Below are 21,870 nucleotides of genomic sequence, written 5' to 3'. Positions count from 1 at the left end.
AAAAAAATTATTCTTTATAACGAACTCTGACATCTTGGATTTGCCAAGCAGGAATTTTTTTGTTGTTGTTGCACCACATAAAATAAGAATATGCGTTCGCTAATTAATATAAATTGAATTTACTTTCTTTCCATAAATTCGACATAGAAAAATGTATTAATGTGCACATGGGATCACAATGTTATAACATTGCGGGGTGGGAGAGAGATGGGATTTAAAGTTATGTTTCTTGGAGTTCATTTTACATTTCTCTTATTTGATTTTCTTTTTCTTTCAGTGGATTTCTACCCTAAACTTCCCCCGATTAACTTAAACACGCACTGAGCACACACAATATGGTTAAAGTTGTTTTACATCATGCTTATCCAAATTTAGATAAACTAAATTTCGTCAAGAAGTAAATTGTTTGATTTTTGGCTTAATGGTTAAAGAGAAATACAAAAAACAAACATCAGAATATTGACATTTTCCTTGCGTTGAGTTTTAGGATACAAATCAGAGTGGTTCCTGTTTTGAGTACCGATTTAGATGGATTTCACATACCTGTTAGCTTTTTACATGGTGTGACAAATTTTTGAAAGCGATTTTAATGAGATGTAATTAATAGTTAGAGCTATTTAGTCGTTGTTTGAATAACAGTAGTGCCAATGTGTGGCACATATCGGGGTTTAGGAACAAGCAGGGAACGCCTGCAGCATAAAAGTTTTGTTTTATGAAGGTCCCTGACCTCTTCAGCCTTTTTTTAAAGGTCTTAAGATTCAAGATCTATGTGTGAGAGAAGATCAAACCCTCAGATTTGGGAGGGTTTAATTTTAGTCTTACTTTTGATTGGATTTTCTTCACTGCCCTGAAAGGAGTTTTAGGTATGCAGTAGGTATCTCGGGATTTAATTTGGAAGCTCTTCCAGTTTTTTTCTCTAACTACCCGCTCCCTTTTTTTCTCTCTTGTTCTCCCCCAGTAGGAAAGACAACTGATTTATAGCTAATTGACGCCTTTAATGTGGAGTCTTTTCACTCAGGGGAGACTTTTATCCAGTATCCACTTTCCCACTTATTACAAAGAAAACAATCAGAAATGAAATAATGGATTGTAACTTGATTCTTTATTTTAATTTGTGGGGAGGAGGCACCTTATTTTTGGCTTGACAAACAACCCTCATAAACACTGAGTAATACTAATCTACAGGCAATCTCTTTTCACAAAACCTTGTAAAATCAGGTATCTATGAACATTCCCAAGCAGCTTTCCTCTTCAGCTTTTCAGTGAGACTTCCAAATTTTCTGAGACAAGCATTGTAGGCAAGCAGCTTTTTTAACACGAAGAGCAGAAGCTGCTCTTTTGGTAGCCAAGGGTAATGGCTAATGATGTTTTACTTAAACGGAAAATAAGATTAATGGAGAGCTTTAAAAAAAGTCACTTATGATCAAAGTGAGGAAAATTATATTAACAGTTTTAAGCAGAAGAATGAACAAGGCAGAATGGACAGTTCTTTAGAACAGTGGTACCACATTCACTAGAAATTTCTAAAAGGATTATGGCTAAAAAAGTATTATGCTGGAGGGCTTGTTAAATAACACACAGGAAACAATATTTGTGTCAGAAAATGGTACATTAGACCAACAGGTGAATCCTTAATCTTTTTTATCTTGGTAAATGAATACATGGTGAAGGCTATTGTGATAGGATTTTTAAATCTGATTTTAGGGCCAGCATAAAGTCACTGCTAATGTGTAAATGGTCTAATTATGAGAATTCCAAGTAGCATGCATTTAGAAAACTGTGCACTGAAATCTTGTATTTTTTCACCATTCTCTTTCTTCTTGTAAAAGTATTTTACTTTTTTTTTAATACAATGGGAATGGGGGAGATCATTAGAAATAAAAGTTTTGTCTGTCAAAGATCCAGTGAAAATGCTCCAGAATTAAAGTTCAATCCCCAAGGATGTTGCAAAGGCAGAATTCTTGATTTTATTTGTATTGACTTTCAGGCAGTTATATTGAATTTTTAGAATAAGCCTACCTCTCTGAAGGTCCAGTGCCCATTTTAGACTAATGATCAGTGGCAATACCGTCTTTGGAATATGTCTGTTTTTATTTCCCTAATACAGCAAGCTAGACCCCACTTTTAAAAATGATTCGCTTATTAAGGAATATGATAAACAAACAAAAAAGACTGCATTAGTCGAGAAAGAGTAATAAACTCCACCAACATGAATAGTGAGGGAGGGTACCACTTTGAGGCGAAGAGAATGTGTGCTGTCTTGCTTGTATCCTAAGAAGAATGCTTAATACACTAGCTACTTGGCATCTGATTGCTTTTAGCTATGCTTTTATAAACTAGAGATTTTCTGAGTTGTTTTCTGTTTTGTCAGTCTGGTTTCTAGAATTTCTGTGTAGCTGAATATATTATAGGAGTACACACGTTGTAAAATCAAGGCTAGTAGTTTACCGACTGCCCCTAACTGCAGAGGAGATCTCTTTCAGATTCTCAGGACTTTGGAAACTTTCCTTCTTTATCCCACCCGACCTTTTCTATTGTCTATCTCATCAATTGTGACTCTACTAGGCCCTCTGTCCCCCCCACCTCCCCACTACACACACACACACACACACACACACACACACACACACACAGAGTTGTACTACTCTTTCTGTTGATCACTTCTTCAGTGAGAGTTTATGCCCATAATTAACAGTAATATAAAGTGTTATGTTTTCCTCCAGCATCTGATACTGTGGGGAGCTAGAACAGAAGGAAGAAGGGGACATTGTGGGTTATATAAACTGGAAGAGAAAAAATAAAAGGCAATCAACTGATAATCAGAGCTAATGTGGTTTGGGTAACTATATTTATGCTTTTATGTATTCATGTAACAACTTTTATTGAACATATACTGTTTTCCAGGGTCAAATTTCAATTCAGTTCACACAGTTTTTGAGTGGCTATGTTCCTAAACAACTGTGCTTTCCATTATGCTAATTGGGCTATGGAAGCATCCACAGGCGCTTGGGGGTCTTAGTAGAAAGATTAAGTGCCAAAATTTGTTGTCAGCCTAGCGGTAGTTCAGTTGATCAATGTAAAAATAACAATAACGGTAATAATACTTACAATGCTACTTACATGGTTGAAAGAGCCTGATGGTTTACCTAGCGCTTTCATATATATTTTATTTGATTCTTGCAAAACATTTTGAAGGTGAGAGAGTAGGAAAAGTAGGAATAATTGATATGGAAGACCTTGGCCTTGACTTTTAAAAAATTGATAGAGTTTTCCTCACCATATACTTTGCTTTTCCTAACAGCCACATGCTTTTTTTTTTTTGAGAGAGAGAGAAAGAGTTTAAACCTTTACTTTTTGTGTTGTTTCTATTGCAAACATGGAGAGAATATGAATTGTTCTACTTCTCTTAAGAAGGAGCTACCTTTTGTGGCTTTTGATTCACTGACTTTAAATTACTATTTTTGATGTTTCTGTGAGGTTCTTTTAGGTCTGGGGCAAGATTCTTGACTATTCCAGGGGTCATTTATTAAAAGAAGGTGTGGGTCTAGTTGCTTCCAAACCTCTATTAAAGATTCTCTGTTGTTACTATAAATTGTTAATCAAACTTCGTATTTATAGGGGACCTCAGGTTTTCAAAGAATACTTCATAATTGTACAGCTTTTTGATGTTTGTATCTCTGTTTAACCCAGGGAAGCTAAACAACTTCATTCTAATGCTTGAATTATTTTCCTGGGGTCCTGCCCTGATGCCTGCCTTCTACCATACGGGCATATGTTGCCATATGGAATCATCATTTGCTGAGGCACTTCTGTGCTTTATTTCTATAAAATGAAGAATGATAGCTTTTCGATTTGAGGGTAGAAGATTCCCTGAGAAGCCTGTTCTGTGAGGCCTGATTTCCTTGCAGCCAGGCTTAAGAGAAACCAGGCATGCACAGCTAATTTTCGGTTGCATTAGACAAGCATGATGATCAAACCATAATCAAACCAAAAACATTTCAAATACCAACACACACAGTTCTCTCTCAAGTCAGTTTCTCAGTTGGATAATGAAATACAAATACTGATGGGTATTTTTGTCTTTTTGTTATCTCAGTGACCCTTTGCAGGGCTCAGCAAACTACAGACTGTCTGACTGATTTTGTAAATAAAGTTTTATAGGAACACAGTGGTACCCATTCAGTTACATATTGTCTGTGACTGCTTTTGGACTACAATGGCAGAGTCAAGTAGTTGCAACAGAGACCATATGGCATTTTAGAAAAAGTTTACAAGCGCTTGACTTAGACAAAGTAAGGCTTTGAATTAAAATAAGCCTTTGTTCAAATCTCGGTCAGATATATGCTTGTTAGCTATGCGAACAGTTAACATTTATTCACCGCACAGTGTTCTGGGACGCGATAGTAAACAAGGTATGGATGGTGTCTCCTCTCAGGGGGTTTCTTCACTGGGTGTCCATTCCTATATATGGTCAAAATTGAAGTAATAGTATCTACCTTACAGGGTTGTTGTCAGGACTAAATGAGCAAGTGTGTGAAAATAAATGGCATATAATGACAATCAGCCAAGGACTAATTCCATTTCATTTTTGTAAAGTGATGATTACATTTGTAGTTCCAAATTAATGGAGCCCCATTTTAAGAAAGATCAAAATTGTATGCTCAATAAAGCTATTGATCAACAGGTCATTGTTTACTATTTCAATTAGTCATGAGTTTAATATTTTGGGTACCTTGTACGTTTACACTGGCTCTTCATTAAATGGGATTCCTTGGAAGTTTCCCTACCACGGTCTTATTTTTACAGAAAGTCACCAAATCAAACAATTTTCCAGCCAGTACAGTCATGCACCGCATAATGACAGTTTGGGTAATGAGGTACAGCTTATAGGACGGTGATCCCAGAAGATTATAATGGAGCTGAAAAATTCCTATCCCCTAGTAATGTAGTAGCCATCATAATGTAGTGCAAGGCATTGCTGTTTTGTGCCATCTCAGTCTCTGGATAGTTGTGCTATTGGCTTGAAATGCCTCGGGGCACTAATCTGGTCCCTGGAGCTTCCCACAAACATCCCCCTTTTTAAACCAGTATTACCACTGGACCTACCCTTGTGGTTTTATTATGATTGTAAGACGCCCTTCAGCAGTAACCATTAGGAAACTTTGAAGGAAAAAAGAGTGTGTTACTTACAGATCTTGGAGCTACAAGTTGCTCCCCACGCCATGGCGAGCTGGAGAATAGAGAGCACATGTGCTAGGGTTCTGTGGGCTCACCCTTTATTGGTGAATTTAAAACATAAGAGTGGGAATGGAATTTAAGGTGCAGGAGAATTTAAAAAACAAGTAGTCCAAAAGGTCAGTTATCTAAATTAACCAAGATCTCTAAAACAAAGCAGGCTCAGTTTGGGAGGCGGCCTGGCTTTTTATCCAGTCATGTGCCTGGCAATGTGTGCATTCCAGATAGTCTTCCTGGAGGTGGGTGCCTCTCTGAGGTGGTTGCCTCCACAATCAAAGCTTAAGTCAGGCACCTGCATTACAAAAAGAAGCCAACAGTCAGGATTAAACTACAATTACCCACGTGTTTGTGGTGATTCTGGTGTAAACAAACCTACTGCATTGCCAGTCATATAAAAGTAAAGTACAGTATAGGGAATATAGTCAATAATATTGTAATAACTGTGTGCTGCCAGATTTTTCAGAGAGATCACTTCGTAAATTATATAAATGTTTAATCACTATGTTGTACACCTGAAACTAATATAACATTGTATGTCAGCTATTGCATAATTGAAACATAAATTTTAAAAAGTATAGCACGTACAATTAGAGTAGTAAGCTGCACCATCTAGGTTTGTGTAAGCGCACTCTACAATGTTTGCACAATCACGAAATTGCTTAGCGATGCATTTATCAGAGCGGTATCCCTATCATTAAGTGGCACAGGACTGTATTTTAATCTGACACTTGTGCCAAAATTCCGCATTAATATGCCTCAGCATACCCATTTGACTGGGCGTAAATGTCAGATTACCAGCAGCTGTTTCTGGTGTTCCTAAGTGGTTTAGACAAAGATGTTGCCAAGTCATTGGTGCATAAATCTGGGAAGTATGGCAGCATATGAGGGCATCCTTGGGAAGTAGATACTATTTGGAAATGGGAAGTATTTTAGGTTATATAATTTAAAACTGAAGAGATTTCACTGGTCCTAACTGCCCAATTTTGGGGCATTTCACCTTCCAGAAAATAAAAGCACCATGCAGTGACTATTTTGAAAACCCTTCTAGCATTTTTAAAAATTTCTTTCTTCACTGTGACAGGTCATTTCAAAGCCAGTCATTGCCCTTTGTACACCAAGTCTAATGCATATAGAAGTGATTGCCATAATGTCACTTTGGTTAATTTTTAATTGCCTTTTCAGATGTATCTTTGAGCTCTGTTCCATTTTACCTGTCCGGTATATGAGAGTATCCAAATCAGGAATTTCTTACCTCTGGCATTTCTCTATTGCTTGTTTTTCAGCCCGTAAGATGGAGTTATGTTCAAATTGTTTCCCTTCGTAATCTTAACTCTTAATGAGTTTATTTACAGCAAGTCTCTGTTGTGTCACATGATTTGAAAGCACTTTCAGCCTTTGAAAGTTCCAATTAGAATAATAATTGGGTGCTTTCACCATCTAGACTTTTGCTGGGCTCTCAACAAAACTTCCCTCGGGCTAAACATGGGAGTTTATTGACCTCTGTAGAATGTGGTTAAAAATTAGAATGTCATGAGTGAACATTCTAATTTTTATTGTAGAAGAAAGCTTTCCTTTTCCTCCAGTTCAGCCCTGTTACCTCCAGAAGTATAATAGTTATCTGCTCTGTTTCCTTTCCTCATCACAGTTTGACCTTTGGAGAGGCAAAGTAGTAGTTTTCTTTCTGCCTAGATCTCTGGAAAGATAAAACCTATTGTCCAGTTGAAACTGGAAACACCTGTCTCTTATTTAGAAGAATTTAGGATATCATGGCTACCAAAACACTTTCCAATCTTGATTATAAAATATAGGGAAAAAATTAAAATAATTAAGAGATTATATTTTTGTATATTTGTCTCACACATAATTTTTATTCATCTGACTTAAGTCTTATGATTTCAAATTTGATGACTCTTAGATTTCCCCCCCCCCAGGTCATTTTTAGGGGTTTCTTAAAGATTAAACTGAGTCAGGTATAAGTTGTGTGGCTCTTCCCACAGATCCTCCACATAAGTGGATCTGGCAAAATATCATGGTTTAGTAAATCCACTAACAGGCAAAAATAAACTGTTTCCCTCCTCCCCCTATCTCCAGTACCAATACATACCAGATCTCTGGGCCGAGGTATGTGTAATGATGGAGGGTTTAGGGTGGAAAGGAAGAAGGGAGTTAAGGCCTTGCCTGGGAAGACAAAATTATGAAATGTCTATATGAATCTACAGAGGATAACTTCAAGTCTTATTTCCCTAGGCGTGAAAATTGGACTTCCTCACTGAATCTTTTTGGGAGGAGATCAAGAGTCAGTATGAGACTGTTTACTTACATTCCCTCGCAAGCCTGAAATCAGTGAATTCTGCCTCATTTATCTTTTAGAATCTGATACCGAACTTTCCAATATAACTTGATTTTCACAGGGAAGGTTATCTCATTGTATTATCTTAGGGTCATTTTTATTTTAATTGAAGCCAGAGCTATCTTTTTGCTTTCCTGAATTTATTCATTCGTTTATTCACTTGACATTTATTAGGGCCTCTTGTGTACAATGCATTGTTAGTCACTGTCTGGTACAAAGATACATAGATGTGGGTTCTGTCCTGAAGAGACCAGAGAGGATTCTCACGTGGGCATGGGGTGATGACATGCACACAAATAACTATGGTGCTTGACAGAAGATGCTAAATGCTTGAGATGAGTGCCATTAAAGCACCATGAGGATTCAGAAGGTGAAGAGATGTTTGCGGATCAGCAGATCAACAGCACACTGTGTTGTTAGACACATTTGACAGGAAATGGAATTTTTCAATCACACAGAAGACTATAGACAATAATATAACAGAAGTGTGTACCTGTGCCCGATTTGTTAGTTCTTAACATTTTGCAATGTTTGCTTCTAAGTTTTTAAAAGAAATACGTTGACATTCTCCCTGTGAACTTCTCCTATTTCACTGCCTTTCTCCCTCTTTCTTCCTCAGAGGCATTTATCTTTCCCATAGGTGTATGTATATGTATTCATAAATGATATATGTATTCACAAACAATATATGATATATATATATATATGTATATAAATGGTAGCGTGCTGTATATATTCTTCTGCAACTGGCTTTGTTTGCTTAGCATTCAAGATTCATCCATGTTGTTGCATGTACCTGTATTTCATTTATTGTCATTGTTGCATACTATTCCATCCTTTGGATATATCACAACCTTTAGTTCTTCTACTATTGACATTTAGGATACTCCCAGAATTTTGCTATTACAATAATTCTGCATTAAACATTCCTGAACATAACTCCTTATATACCTGGATGAGAGACCTTCTAGGACATATACTTAGAAGTGATATTACTGGCTCATGGGGTATATGTATCTACAGCTTACTTAGGGATTGCCAAATTTCTGTCCTGCGCAGTTATACTAGTTTCCACCACTACCAGCATTATATCAAAGCCCCCAATACTCTATATACTCACCTATACTTAGAGTTCTCATACTTATTAAATTTTGCCAATCTGATGAGTGTGACATGTTATCTCATTGCTGTTTTAATTTGCCTTTCATTGATTTCTTGTGAAGTTGCGCTTCTTTCCATATATTTATTGGCCACTTGGCTGTTCTCCTTTGTGAATTGGAAAATATATTATTTGCTCTTTTTATGTATATGTGTGTTTTTTCTGGTTTGTAGCAATTTGTATATATTTGGGATTATAATCCTTTAATAGTTATCTGCTGTGTTAACATTTGCTTCCTACTTGTGCTGAGTCTTCCTCCTTCTTTTTTGGTGTAATTATCATCATGTAGTTTTAAATGCAAATGGAGAGGAATTTTTTTTTCTTTATGTTTAGTGCTTGTGGTGTCTTGTTTAAGAAATTTCAAGATACGCGATATAGTCTTCTTAAAGTCCATTTTTATTATTAAAATTTTTACCTTTTGCACTTGTGTCATAGTCCACCTGTAATTGGTATTTGTGTATGTTTAAGGTCACATAAGCCTTAAGGACAAGATGTAACACACAGGAAAGTCAGGCAATATTAATGTGTGAAGAATTTTTCAAAATTTTATTCTGTGAACTTTTGGAATAATTTTAGGAGGTCCCAAATATGTGGTTTTCCTTTAACTGGTCTTCTCCATAATGGGAAAATATCAGAAACTAGTCCTACTTTGGATTTTAATACATGTTGGTTTCCTTAAACTAAGAACAGTAAGTAGTACATTCCATAAGTCTACTTTTAAGGAGTTTTGTACAAAACTTTAGGGTAACACCATTATAACTTTTTCATGTCAAGACTGATTTTCCTAATTTCCCTACCCTAAGTCTCACATTACCTAGAACAGAATTAGTGCGCAAATGTTAACTACTATTGTGCTCTCCCCCCGCCCCCACACCACTCATTTTTGAAGGACCATTACTAGTAAATAGATGAATTCTTCGCAGTATGCTGTTTGTTTATGGGACTGGAGAAAAACTGGAAAGGTGACAGTGAACATAATGTGAAAAGGAATTTCTTTTTTTAAAAAATAACATTTATTTGTAATTAACAATCTTTAATAACTCTATATTTACCCTAGGGAATGCAGAAGTATAGATATTGCTAGCATTAATATTTCTTTAAAAAGCATAGTCTTTTTATACTAATACAAAAGGATTAAGACTCTTCTTCCCACTCTAAAAGCCTCTTCTTTGCTGTAAAGAATTCTCACTGCATGTGAACTAAGAACCTGGAGCCCTCAGCTCAGAGGGGTTTGTGACGACACACCAGAATTAGTAGGTTTACTCTCTTCTCAATGAGGCAACCGAACACAGGAAATCTAGTTCTAAATATTAGAAGCAAAGTCTAAATATTAGAAAAAGAAAGAGAAGGAATGTAACAGATTGCTTCAAAATACATGCCTGAGGTGAGAGCCCCTTGTGCTTTCATGGAGTGGCAGCTTCCAGATGAAATCTCCAGTTTTTAACCTTCGGGTTAGTATTTTGCTAGTCTTTTCCTCTGGTCTTTGATTTGGTCATTCTTTTTGGTAAGAACCTCTTTCATGTTTCCATAAGCTGCTGTTGGTTGGAATTTCTTCTCTAATCCCTTTTCAGCCATGCTCAGCTGCCCCTGAACCTTGAGTAGGTTGCCCTTGGCTGTCAATAGACCCTCCCCCAGGGACTCCTGGTTTTCTGTCTTGTCGATCCTTAAGTGTCTTCGGAAACTCATTCTTTAAAGTGGCAACTGTGTTTTCCAAGTCACTCCAAGTCTTGGGCCTTTATAAAATCCTTTTGATTTCCTTGATCCAGCTGTAAACTCTTCAGTGCTCTTTCTAGCTTTGACTTCTCATCCAGTGCATCTATAGCCTGGATTTCAGTGGTCTTCAGCCTTGACTTCTTTTCTAATTCTCTTCGTGGAGCCTTAAAATTTCCTCATGTAGAAGTTCCGCTGTTCCACCTTCATTAAGTGGAACAAGTTTGGGGTTTATAATATCTGTGGTGGGCTTTTTATTTGAAGATGTAAATTCTGCTTTTTCAAGTTCTGCAACTTGTTCTAATAATTCTGTTTGCAGTTCAGAGAAATGTGTTTGTAGCTTGAAGTACCCGTTCTCAGCTTGTGAGAAATGCTGCTGCAGAAGCAACAGGCTGGCGCAGGCTGTGTTAATGAACTCAGACTAAAGCTGGCTGTTCACACAGCCTGTTACCCATTCAGGACTTCGGAGGTTTCGTCTATGGCAAACGTCTCCTCCACCAGCCTGCTCTCCTTGAGGTTTTGGAAGCAGGAATCTACACTTTTGGGTCCCAAGCCTCTTTTTGAACAGCAGAACGCATATAATTAATAACTTCGTTTTGATGTTGCTCATTTAGGCCCAGCGCTGCCATGGCGGCAGGCGCGAGTCAGCAGCCTAGAGCAGCCGGAGAGGCCAGGAGGAGCCTCGCTCAGGAAACCTGGGATCGCCCTTGACAAAGACCTTTTTCTTGAGTAACTAATTCAAAACTATGCTTTATCCTGTTAGTTTAGAAAATATAAATGATTCCTTAGAACCACACCAGGCTTGGAACTAACATTGCTTTGTATTTTGTTAATGTTTTAACCCACTGTGTTTTAAACTCAAAGCTGGTGCTGTACGTTCACCTTTGTGCATGTATTTCATAAGTTATTTGATCTGCACGTGTGCGCATCTAATTCTGAAGAAGAGCTGCTGAAGAAGAATGCCATTCTCCAACCTTAAACCTGAATCTAGCCCTTCTGTGAATAATAGTTATGTAATACCTAGCTGAGTTGGCGCCACACTTGCTTTTTTAGGATGAACCTATGCTCTCTGAATGCCTGTGTTACTAATTTGCACTACTCCTTAAGGGTACAATTTTTGCCTTGTATTAACATTTTTCTGTGTGACTCCTTACTCCTCAACTGTATTAGATTATAAACTCCTTTTCATCGTGGTATTTCTGAAGCATCTAGCTCATATAGTGTAAATGCTTAGGAAATGTTTGTTGAATGAACACTTGTTATATTTTATTATCATTAATAGCTACAGCTTTTATTATTAATCCTACAATTTCCAAAGTGCTTTTCACGTGTGATTACATTTAATAATTGTGGCCACCCTATGATGTGGATATTATGTTAATATCCCCATTTTATAAGTGAGAAAATCAAACATATTAAAGTTAAATTCGTTTTTCCAGGCTCAATAGCAAGGTGGCAATTCCAGAACTCAAATTCATCCTCTTCCTTTCCTGCTCTTAACAACAAGCACAAGGACCACAACAAAGACAGTACTACTTGAACCATTAGCCTAAAGCTGTGCTGAGTGTTTCACAGAATAATCCCAAGCCCAATTCTCTGACTACAAATCCCAAATTTAATTCTCATTGATATTGTCATAGCTACCATTAGCAACAATTTCAACATGAGGTAAAGATGAGAGTGCGCATTCAATACCAAACCAAATTTTATATATATATATATATATATATATATATATATATATATATATATATACACCAATGTTTTAGATCTGAATCACCTGAGTAGGTGTGATTCTTTAGGCTATGGTAAAGAACTATTTTTAGATTCTCACTGATTTGGTAGTCACACAGGGCCCTTAATAACACTTGCTTGTTTTTTTTCATTCAAAAAGTGCTTTTCTTTTTTATGGTTATTCAGATCCACTTGGGAGTGAGGATGTAGGAGACTGTTGAAAGCGAATATATTTCACGTTCTTTCTAATGCTTCCTCTCCTCCATAGGCCATCATTTTATGTAACTTGACTATAACCTGTGTAGGAGAGACACTGCCAGAGAGTTGGGTGGATATCTTCCACTTGTCTTTTATCATTTCTCATTAAGGCTTAACTATTAGATCCATCTGTTACATATAACCTCAGTGGGGATGCAGAATAGAGAAATAGAGAGTGGTCCCCAGAAATTTATGCACTATCCAAACTTTAATAGCGTCTCAATGACAGAGGGGTGGTGGTGGTTGGGATGCACAATTAATGTTTCATTGTAAATGGCTAAAATAATCCTATCTAAAGAAACTGCTGACAGGTTGTCTCCTTAAGCCAGATCTTACAGTCTCCAGATTTCTGTCCTCACTTTTAGAAAGAACACATTTCTGTTTCTCCTCTACTTCCCAGTCAGACTTACCCCCTCTTCTCATCTTTTTCATCTTCTTTTTTATTGTTACACACTTGTGCTTCTGTTGTGTTTTTTTTTTTTTTTGCTTCCCTAAGTATTTCTTTCAGGACGGGCTCTTGATGACCCTCATCCCTTGTTAGACTTATTTACCTGTTTTCATAAAATGGTTAGTCGTGCCTGGGAAACCTTTGTAGTCAGCTCTTCCAGCTGTTGGCCTAAATGGTCCTTAGGGGGACCAGAAGCAATGAACCTGGAATAACCACATTTGACTTCTGTGAGCCCTCTTGAGAATTCAGTAATTACTTAATGGATTGAATTGGTGACATATACTATTCCAGATAACACCCTGGGTTGCATTAAATTAACCTTCACAAATGGGTATTTATTGGTGTACTCTTAAAAGACTACATGTGTTGGCTGTAATTGCCCTTCCATGCTTCTCCATGCTGATAGGTATTTGTACTGAGTGAAAAATTTTCTCAGATTAGAGCCTGGGTGGTAGTTCTAGCCATTTAGTGATGTGTGTCATTGTGTTCAGCACATTGAGCATAAATCCTGTCTTGTAAACAGCAGGGAGACTAATGAGGTTTGCCCACATTCTCGTATCATTACCAGGAATTCCAACAGAGAAAAAGAGAAGGCTTAGAAAAGAAGTACACAAAACAGAGAATTTTGGAACTCTTGATGATCTGAATTAAGGCAAGAGATTATTGTCTAACGTTTAGTATAGACATGTATGTACAAATATGGGTAAACTACATTTAGCTAAAAAAGAAACCAAACGTTTTGCTTTTAATGAACTCTTGCAAAGTCACTAATTTAGTTCTACTGAGAGCTAATGAGGGGCTTATTTATGAGTGTCTCTAATTGTGAGTGGAACAAAGAGGACGGCTATTGAAATAATGCAGCTGTTAAAATGATAGCGTACTTTTTTTGCTTTCTCGGAACTCCTCATCATTTCAGCCAACTAAAATTTCATGCCAGTTTTAATCTTACAATTTTTGGAGTGATTCTGTGGTTATTTTTATAGACAGATGACATCTGAACATCTGAACACACCAACTCTTTTGCAAGAAGCTTTCCAAATGTGTGGGTTTTTTTTTTTAAGGTTTCTTCCAGATCTTTATTTTTATTGTTACTGTTAAATAAGTTGTGTGTTTGGTAATGTCACACCAAGGGATCCCAAGAATATCCTTATAATTACCAAAGAGTGGTCCACAGAAATCGTTAATGACTCTCCTTATATAAGTGAGTGATTAGCAGTGTCATTAAGATCCACTGGAAATCAACATTTTTATGTTTGCTAAAGGCTTACTTGTACTAGAAATTAGAGCAGTGACTCCCAAGAGAACTCTTCCTTTAAATCTTAGGGAAAATTGATTTTAATGCTTGGTAATAGTGGTAGAAAGAAGAGGTTTGTTGGCACTTTTCTTCCAAACCATTTCAGCAGCCGCCTAAGCTCCTAAAACCACGGTGGGTCGGGTAAACTCTGGCGAGAGAACTTGTCAGAAGCTTAGGCTTTTCACTTGAGTCTAATAGAGACTTAGCACTTCGCAGGTCAGTGCCACTGCTATTTGTCTCTGACCTACGAGATCTGGAGTTCTTCACATCAAAACCACATCTTGCTGAGCAGAGATCAAACGTAGGAAGGTAAGGATTCTGCCAGTGATTTATCATGCCAGGGAGAGTGATCAGGCCATATGGGGCCACTGCAAATGAAGTTGACATTCCGGCAGTTTCTCATACAGGTCTCACATGTAGTTATAGCTAGTTTTTCTTGTAGAGGAATTCCGGGTCAAGTGGCAGCTTTCAGTGGCATTTCTTAGGAAGACTTACCTCCAACATGAGGTTCATTTCAAAACCAAGTCCAAGCTTTTTCTAGTATTTTATTTAAATGGCAAATAGGAATTTCTTGACCAAATGTTTGAAGCTTAATTTGAGCTTTTCATTTGATGTCTTCTTCTTTCTCCTTTTCCAGGAGGGTGCCTATTGAAAAAAAGAAAGAAAGAAAGAAACAAATAAAGAAAAATAAAAATTAAGGTCCTTTGAGGTCTACAAAAAACACTTTCTTCCTAAATATTAAATGTGACTTTAATGACATGGACTGTATAAGCTATGCACAATTAGGCTTATTAGTTCATTATTACATTTTATTAACTCAGGGGCTTTCAGAATTACTACTAAATATTGCAGTTCAATTCCTGGGATAGGAGAAAACAACACATAGACCTTTTTGTGTATTTGTAAGAGCAAAGAGGAAGAATTTAATCATTTAGGTACAAAATAGGTATAATTATGTTTGAAAGTATTTGCTAAGATTTGCATCAAAGACAAATTTTTAATTTCAATGGGAAAAATTAATAATCTCTAACTATTTATTCATATCAACAGATACATGAAAATGATTGTGCCACATAAAATTCAGCTCGCTTTTTGTTTACTGTCAGAAGCAAGTGTTTAGTCTCCTGTGGAGAAATCGCTTATTTATTGGTTCAAAGGCCTCTTCAACCTTGGAATATATGTCCTGGGGCGTTTCAGCCCCCCTGCACAAGATGTTTGCTTTTAACATAAATGAAAGATGATATTGGCGTTTGAATGAGGTAGTCCATGACATTAACTTCTGATTCAACTGAAGATACCAGTTGTCCCTTTTGTGTTTTTCTTTTTCTTTTATTGAGATTACCATAAATGGAATTAATTACATGAATGGACTTTGGTGGTTAGAACTAGATCTCACCCTGTAGTCAAAATTCACTTCATTTCCTGAGATATCAGTTTATCTGTTTATAAACTGGGAATTATTCTGACTGATGAAGTACTTCAACTCTGCAGGGAGCGAATTTTAAGTATAATAACGAAATGGAATTTCTCGTAGCTTACTTATACTTGGCATCCTTGGAACATGTACAACATCCATGAAAATCTGGTAGGGTTGCAGATAAAATATACCAGCGTCTAGTTAAATTTGAATTTTAGGTAAATAACAAATCCTTTTTAAATATACGTTTGCCCCATGATTTACCAGTGATTTAGGACATACTTATACTGAAATTTAATTCATTATTTTTCTGGAATTCGTATTTAACTGGGCATCCTGTATTTTTATTTGCTAAAACTGGCAACCCTAAACCGATATACACACAGTTTGTGATTTTTATCTATGACCAGCAAATAAACATCATTTGAATGTAAAATTAATTGACAATAAAATAGAAGACCAAAGGAATCCTTTAAAATTGTTGCACTTGAATAATGAAGAGTGTAGTAGACTTTTTTTTTTTAAACCCTAGCAATACTACTGAATAACTAAGTCAACTAGGCCCATTGTAAAGACAGCTTAATCTCCTAAATGAATTGCTCCAACCTTTTAATTCAAAATCATACAAACAAAAACATTGAGATAAGCTGGGTGCTTTTTCAAATGGGGACCCCTGTGGCTTTGAAAATAAACACTTCAGCCTCCTCCCTCTCTCCCCCCAACACCCACACCCACACTCAGTAGCCTTTCTGATGTCTTCTATTTGCAAATGAACAGGCTGAATTCTGAGAAAGACAGAAGACTAATTAAACCTAGGGAAGATAGGCAAAGGAACATTTGTTTCCAAGCAGAAGACAAAAAAAAAAAAAATCATGTTACATTCTGCTTTCTCAAGACTGACAAGAGGGCATTTTAAAGCCCTTTCAACCAAGTTTCCTCTCCTCAAAGCCCGTTTCCCACACCACTGCTCAGGCCCTCTCAGGGCCAGGCCCCCCTCGTATGTTTGAACCAGCCTGCATTTGCCTGCCTTCATGGCAATCAGAAAAGGGTAGCAGTCAGAAATTCCTGCAGACGAGTTCATGTGTTGGATGGCCATCACCCTCTTCCTCTTCTGCCCCCGTTCTTTTGTCCTGTGTGTCTCTGATGGTTTGGCAGACAGGACTTAGTGACTAGCTATAGAAATAAGAATAAATGAATGAACAAACAAACACAGAACAAGGAGTGACTAGCTTTTTAAGAGCACTAATAAATTGCCATGAATTGGTTGTTTACATTCAGAATCAGCATCAGGTAAGTTGGAGTGCGCACTATGCCAGGCTTCTCGGTAATACAATAGCTTATTTAATCCTTATGGCCACTAGGTGAGGTGGGTTTATTATCTTATTTTGGAGAGGAGCAGATTGAGCCACCGAAAGTTTAAATGACACCTTTAAGTCACACCATCTAGTCACCTTTATACACATAGTAGTTTGATCCATAAAGAAGTCGTATCAGAGCAATGGGGGGGGGGGCAGAATTTGATTTTAAGGTACCTTTGCCCACTTTTGTAGTTAAAGAAGACCCAGCAACCTCCATGACATTCACACCCGGTCATATGACTAAGAGAGACTGGGAAAATTAGACTGTTCTGGCCTGTGTAGAGACATCCTGCCACAAGGCTTGGAATCCTGAATCAAATGGAACACCAGGTCTGCCCCAACCTGTATCACAGGTCCCTGGAATTACCCCAGAGGCCTTTAATCTGAATCGTGGAAGCAGCCTCATTCTGGGAACAAGGCCAGGCTCTCCACCTTACCTCACCTCCCAGTTCATTTGTCCCCTGAAAGGCTGGCCAAACTGAACTGTCCTCTGGGGAACGTGACTAATGACCTTTTGTCTCTGTACTTTCTCATCAGTGTCCTTTCACTTTCGGAAACAGACCTTGAGGTTAGATGGATCTGTGAGAAGCTGGGTGATCTTTGCTACCCAACTGCTAATGTCGTAACTTATTTATGTTTACAACATCAACACGATTTGTGTCATCGTTGCAATGTTAGTGTAATGTGTTGGGCATACAACATTTATTTTTAAATACTCTGGCACAGTCACTTTAGATTAATATTTTAAAATTGTCTTAAAATGTTACCTCTAGTTTCTCATTTCTTTTGACCTTGCGCCATCTATGTACTTTTGTAAGCCTAGTTTGCCGGCTTTCCTAGTGAATTATTTTCTTTTTTCCTGCCTTTCAGCCTACAACTCAGGATAAGTGGGATTCAGGTTCCATTATTTAAAAATGTTAATTGATTTAAAATTAGAATTAATAAATTAGTCCTTGTCAAAGCAAACTTCGTAAAACCATGCTTTTTGCCAGTCAGAGATTACACCTTTTGAGCAAAGGCCATGTCTCTATAATATCAAAACATTGACTTTAAAGTGAAAAATGCAATCAATCATCTAGGTGTTTTCCTATACAATGCCATTTGGGTGTTTTTTCACTTTTTAGCCAGATGTTTTGGCGTGAAGCAGAGTGAAGAATGGAAGTCAACAGAACCGACTTTGCTCTGACTACCTAGATATTTCAATGTGAAGGTTCTCCCCACCTACCCATAAGTGATCTGATCATTTGCTTCATCGTTTTACTTTATATTGGTGACCTTTTAATTAGAAGTAAAATAAGGTGGGGATTTTTTCATTAAAGTTAAAAATGCCTTTATTTTACCTTTTATTATAATATTCAATTATATTCTGCTTTGCAGAGTAACATACTGAGGTGATCATCAATACAATTTTTTATAACTAGAAAAATTTTATTTAGTTAAACAATAGTGCTGTCTGTTCTTTGTTGTCCATAAATCTCTTTAAAGTACATCAATAGAAACAATGGAGCAATCAAGTAAAAGGAGACAGCTAACATGTAAGAAGTCGTTAAAATACTTCTTTATACTGATTAATTAAAACTAATTGAGCTTTTCCTATAAATAGATCAGTCTGGTTATTGATTTGCTATCTGGTACTCTCCTTGGATGAACCAAAAGCAGTTTAGTGGCAAGGTGAGTAAGATTCACCTCTCCAAGGCATATTTTACTACAGGGTTTAGTACAAATCATTTGAAGCATTTATTAAAATAACAAAACATTTTATTACTGAAATAAAACATGGCAGCTTTGTCAAAGATTCATTGAGGAGAGGAAATTATTTACACCTAACTCCCATTAATGCCTGCTGCTTTGAGAATTCCTCAAGGGGTTAGATTCCCCAGTTAGAAAATTCATGGCAATCTCTATATAGTCATGCCCCCCTTTTTTTTATGGGCCAAAAAGTGTGGTCAGTCTGATTTGTCCTCAGCTGTCTTCTGGCTGCAAAAGTGGCCGAGTGATGTGGCTTGGCTTGCGTGGCTGACCTTCATTGTTTTGAATGTTTATGCAAATAACTTGTGATTTATAAAACAACTTAAAGCAACTTTTAGATGAATCGGATCCCTGTTGACAGCCAATCTGAATCCCTTATTCCATCTTCACTCTTTTCCCCAGTACTGTGATTTATTAAATCTTTTGAACACTGACTGCGTGTTAGAATGTGGCAGAAATCGAATGAAGCCAGAAGATCTTCAAGGAACTTAGGAAAGGGAGATACTTCCATTTTGGTCAGCTAAGCCTGAGGCACATTCACCTTTTATTTCCTTAATTGTACAACAGCTCTGCAAGGTAGATTGGCTTTTTTTTTCTTTCTTTCTTTTTTCTTTTCTTTTTTTTTCTTTCTGTTTTTACAGAGAAGGAAACAAAGCTCAAAAAGTTTGAGAGTTTAAGATCTTTTAAGATTACACAAGTGGTAAATGGCAGACTGATACTTAAATGGAGATTTTTCAACACTAGTACCATTCTAGTTTGTTCTAGAAGGACAATAAAGGAATACATACAAGATTAATCACCTCAGTCCTTAATGAATTTCCTTATTTCTCTACTTTGTTTTACATGCATAGACACAACCATTATAACATTTAACCTTCATGATTGAATAAATTAAGCAACTTCAGTCTCTACACTTGCCTTGGGGAGAATAGAGTTGCATTTTACTTTGTTATCCTGATGGTCTCTTTTGAAAACAAAACAACAAAACAAAATGTGTAAACCAGCCCAGTCACCTTGAATTGGCTTTCAAAAAGCCCGCCTTTCTGATCTTTACTGTTTTAATCCAGGGACACAACCATATACTCCAGTCATACTTCAGACCACCTCTCTTGGACACTGCGATGTCTATTTCTTTCAGGTTTGGGAAGGGACATGTCTCTTTGACAGAAAGCCTTTGTTGCAATGCAGTATTGTCCTCGTTAGAGTTCTTAAAAGCATTGCACCAGGAAAGGAATAAAATTTCTGAGATGGAGAAATATATGACATTTCCTGCCCAGGTGCCCAGAATCTAAGATGCTATGAAATATTTATGGAAGGAAATTGTACTCACAGATTTTTTTTTTCAAATGCCTGTGTGGGGTGTCCTAATAAAGTGCCATTATGAATTTTTATTTTAATTCCCTGAGCTGGGAGAAGTAACTGTGAGCCAAACATCTGCGACCATTTTATAAAGACTTTGGCATTTGATGCCCTTTTCTTATTTAGCCTTGGATACCTAGATTCTACAGAGAAAGGAACATATAAAAAAGGAATCACTTTGATGCAGTGCAGTTGTGACCAGCTCCTAAATCAGTCAGGGCTTGCCAGTCCCCATTCCCTCGGCTAATCCAAACCCAGCCTTCCTGTGGGAAGTCGTGAAGGTAAGGGTTGGTTTCGAAGCCCCTTCTTGGACCCTCACATATAGCCCTGTGGTTGTAGGAGCACAAAACTGTTCTTTAATACACGTAGGAAAGTGATTTCCTATCTGAGGATCACAGTCTTCTGGCTGCTGTCTGTCCTCCAGCAGAAGTTCCTGCTAGAACACCTGGGGAGCCTGCAGCACATGCCCCGAGATGTCACCTCCATGCAGAATCACATTAGGAATATTAATCACCACTGTTTCCCTAACACATTGCGCTTTCAAGAAAGGAAATGAAAAATTATTTTGTGGTCACCTGTATTGATTTTGCTGAAGAAAAAAGGGACTCAGTGCAAAATTCCTGGTGCTGAGTAATTTTTAGGAGGCATTGTGAAAGAAGAGCCCTGGCCAGCCATCAGATCTGCTTTCTAAAGAAGCATTAACAGAAATTAAATTTGGGAAAAAGCGCTGGGATAAGAATCAGGATATGGGGGTTCCAATCCCTATTCTGCCACTAATGTGGGGGTGTGACCTTCGGCAAGTCACTGGATTTGTCACCAGTTTATTTATGTAACACTTGCCATTTGCACAGGTTATAGCTCAAGCTCCTTTCAGCTCTGTGAGTCTATTTCTTCCTAACCAAAAGTGGCCTCCACTATATTTAGACCAAGAAAAGTGTATTCGTTTATTAGTGCATTTTAAAATAGTGCTTAATAAGACTTGGCTGTTAAAAGTATGATCTTGACATGCTCCATAGTTTCACAACAAGAAACTAAAACGAGTTTTTAGGGGAGGTGGGAGGTTTCCAGTTATTCATGGTGATTACTTTGCATAGGTTTTTAAGTGTTTGATGTAGGACTCTTCCACCTAAATTTTGCTTTTTCACATGGTGTCTTTCTAGTACATTAGTTAGTTACATGTTCAAATACTAGACGTAATTGGAAAAGGAGGCAGTCACTTTTAAACCTGGAGGACGGACTCTACTATGGGCACGGAGATATGTTATTCAAATAGGAAACATCAGCATGCACTTAGAGAAGGAGCAAGACAAACCTAGTGTCACTGAACTTCTGATAAACTTTCATATTGAGCGCCCACTGGTGGCCACATGTATTCTACAGCCAGTAACCTCAGATACACAGAGTATTAGAACCAGAAGTCTAATTTGGGAATGACACCTTCCATTCAACTGGTAGGCGCTTCCTAAGGTGCCATGTTCAAAGTATTCAAAAGTTCAGTTGGGACGTGTTGTGATCAATTATCAATGTCTGTCAAGGGGCTGGACAGAAGGGTTGCATCACAAATGCCCTAGGTTAGCTTGTCTTTGGTTCCCAAGCCTGGTTCTCTCACAGATAGAGACCCTGAGGGGTGGGGAGGCTGGGAGACCTGCAGAACATTTAGGAGAAGCCAAGACTAGAACACAAGCACTTTGCTTCCTCTTCCTGTAAGGCACGTTTGGTTCTCCAGTTGGGTTTCTCTGAAGTGCACAGATTACCCGTCTAGTGTTTTATAAAATTGGAATATAAAATACATTATTTTT

General features: G+C 37.4%; 1 protein-coding gene and 1 pseudogene across 2 annotated transcripts in view; one reads left to right on the top strand and one right to left on the bottom strand.

Annotated features, from left to right (window-relative positions):
* ALDH1A2 (aldehyde dehydrogenase 1 family member A2) overlaps positions 1–21,870 on the top strand; it is a 95,456-nt gene that overhangs the window by 1,635 nt on the left and 71,951 nt on the right. The window lies entirely within an intron of this gene.
* Positions 10,115–11,083, bottom strand: LOC109390700 (leucine zipper transcription factor-like protein 1 pseudogene; annotated as a pseudogene).

Source organism: Hipposideros armiger, unplaced genomic scaffold, assembly GCF_001890085.2.
Source record: "Hipposideros armiger isolate ML-2016 unplaced genomic scaffold, ASM189008v1 scaffold_276, whole genome shotgun sequence".
NCBI classification, from domain to species: Eukaryota; Metazoa; Chordata; class Mammalia; order Chiroptera; family Hipposideridae; genus Hipposideros; species Hipposideros armiger.
Note: the sequence above shows the minus strand (reverse complement) of the source record. Positions and strands in the feature narration are given on the sequence as shown.